The 2,953-nt window shown below is 34.6% G+C and overlaps 1 pseudogene; it reads left to right on the top strand.

The window, feature by feature from the left end:
* Positions 1-948: 948 nt before the first annotated feature.
* On the top strand, positions 949-1,955 carry LOC100944695 (annotated as a pseudogene).
* The last annotated feature ends 998 nt before the right edge of the window (positions 1,956-2,953 follow it).

Here is a 2,953-nt window from a genome sequence, read left to right as displayed (position 1 = left end):
TTGTTATCAGATAGTATTTATTTTACAATACTTTTAGAAGCTCTGTAAGAACTACAATATATTAAAGCAAGTGTTGTGGGTTTTTTTTTTTTTGACATTAATATCTCCAATAACATGCCCCAAGACTTTGCAGACATAGTGAGCAGGTAAATTGAGACATCAGACATAGACAGTATAGTAAATTTGACAAACAATAATGGTTAGAAATACCAGGCAGAGTCAAAACAATCAACAACTTGATGATTGTTTCAGAAAAGAAATATGAAAAACCATAACACAAACAAAAAGACCAAAGACGAACTGTTTTGGGTTGTAAACAAGGTACATTTACCTTCAGAATCATGTCTGTTCTGTTCCTCACTATTCCAAACCTTCTATTGCAATAGAGTGATTACCAACAGAGAGGACTTGAAATGTGTTGGTAAGAAAGGTTGTCTTGCAGGACAAATTGAAACGTAAGTCTAATTCCACTTTCTAGTTAGGAGTATTTAAATATTAGATAATAAATGATCGTCACATTGCTTTTTCATTTAAATTCAACCAATAATTGGATGTAAACATGATTGTTTCCATCTTATAAATAGGAACATTAAGGAAAGTCTCTCCATGGACTTTGTAGAAATTTACTTGGCATCAGTAGTCTGTCTTCATGGATTTTAAACAGGTATAAAAATAGGCCATAGTAAATTTGAAAGAAGATGAACTGAACATTAAATCAATATAATCGGTGCTTACGTTTAACAAGATGAATTTAGCCAACAATGAATGAATTAATTTCTTCATTTTGTCAAACAGAGTATTTCGTCCGCTTGGAGCCAACTTCTTCATCACTACTAATCCTTTCTCTGAAAAGGGTTTCATTTTTTCTTTGGAAGTAGTAAACCTTAGGGTATAATGGAATGAGCATGATTTACATAGGATATTGCTCTTAGAACCCAGAAATAACAAATGCCAGGGTTGCCTTCAGCTATGGATTTACATGTGAAGAATCAGTTGGAAAACATTACTGAAGTCACCATGTTTGTACTGATGGGCATCACAGATGATTTTGAGCTGCAAGTCTTCCTATTTTTATTGTTTTTGGCAATCTATCTGTTCACTCTGATAGGAAATTTGGGACTGGTCATACTGGTCATTGTGGATTCCCGGCTCCACAACCCCATGTACTACTTTCTGAGTGCTTTATCATTCTTGGATGCCTGCTATTCTACTGTTGTCACCCCCAAAATGCTGGTCAATTTCCTGGCAGAGAACAAAGCCATTTCATTTTGGGGGTGTACAACACAGATGTTTTTCTTTGGTACTTTAGGGACCACAGAATGCTTTCTGTTGGCTGCAATGGCTTATGACCGCTATGTAGCTATCTACAACCCTCTCCTGTATGCTGTGACCATGTCACCCAGAATCTATGTGCCACTCATCATGGCCTCCTATGTCTGTGGCATTCTGCATGCTACTGTACATACTGTAGCTATGTTCAGCCTCTCCTTCTGTGGATCCAATAAAATTAGACATTTCTTTTGTGATATTCCTGCTCTTCTTGCTATTTCCTGTTCTGACACTCACATAAACCAGCTCCTTCTCTTCTACTTTGTGGGCTCCATTGAGATAGTCACTGTTCTGATTGTCTTGATCTCTTATGGTTTCATTCTGTTGGCAATTCTGAAAATTCATTCTGAAGAAGGGAGACAAAAAGTATTCTCTACGTGTGGCTCTCACCTAACTGGAGTGTCAATTTATCATGGAACAATCCTGTTCATGTACGTGAGACCAAGTGCCAGCCACACTCTGGAATATGATATGATGGTGTCAATATTTTATGCCATTGTGAGTCCCATGCTGAATCCTATTATCTACAGTTTCAGGAACAAAGATGTAAAACAGGCTGTGAAAAGATGGTTGAGAAAAATTGGCTCACACATAAAGTAGAGTTTCTTTCAAGAGTTAATTCATAAGTGTGATATTGATGGACATCCAAAACAATCATTTTTAGTACCTCAGGTTCTAACCTCTTGTGGTCAGTTATGCAAAGAGAACTCGTTCATCTATATTAGAGTGAATAAATGCCAGACAACAGAATCTATATTTAAATTTTTCTTAACAGAAACTAATATTGAGTGAGACAACATTGACTCTATGGTAGAAAAAAATTTTGTCTTATAAAATATTATGCTTTTCAAAGCCACAGTACCTGAAAATATACTTTTTGATTTATAATCTTTTAAGGAGATTTTAGGCAATGGAATAATTTACCTCAAAGTGTTTCTAAATATTCATCTTTTGCAATATGCACCATAGGTTTGGTCCCACCGATTACCCTCCTTCCACCCACCCTCCCCTCCCCTTAAATGTAGAGTAAAAATGTCTTAATACAATAATTAAGTAAGGGAGGTGAAGGCTATGTTAACCAGTTTGATGTAAGCACTCCAAATTTGATATAAAATCAGCACATTGTACCCCTAAATGCATTAATATATACATTTATGATTTAATAAAAAAAATTCATCTCTTATGTCAAACTTTTTTCAGCATTAATCATTCAAATCTGTGTTTCAAAATAGTTTAGAATATCATATGGTCAAGAATGTCTTCTGGTTTATTGGTTTTGTTGCTATTTAAAATTAACAAAAATAATCATATTGGGTGAGAGGAAGAAGTGAGCACAAGGAATGAGGGTGATTTTATTTATGCCTAAAATATTTGGTTAATAATATATTCAACAAATGTGTCCAAAAAAAAAAAAACAAAAAACAAATATCAACAAACCCATCAACAACTGATGTCCAGTTAACATACATAAAAATCCCAGTACCATCCTTTTTATTCTAGTCCAGCAGAAACCAAACTGTGGGAGTAAGTCGTCTCCCATGACTTGTTATTTGTTGAGGTCAAATATAGAAGAATAATATATTTAACAATAAAACATCACTACAAATATCTCACCTCTGTTATC

Source organism: Otolemur garnettii, unplaced genomic scaffold, assembly GCF_000181295.1.
Source record: "Otolemur garnettii isolate 467f Iridium unplaced genomic scaffold, OtoGar3 scaffold00247, whole genome shotgun sequence".
Taxonomy (NCBI): Eukaryota; Metazoa; Chordata; class Mammalia; order Primates; family Galagidae; genus Otolemur; species Otolemur garnettii.
This window is presented reverse-complemented; position numbering and strand designations above follow the sequence as displayed.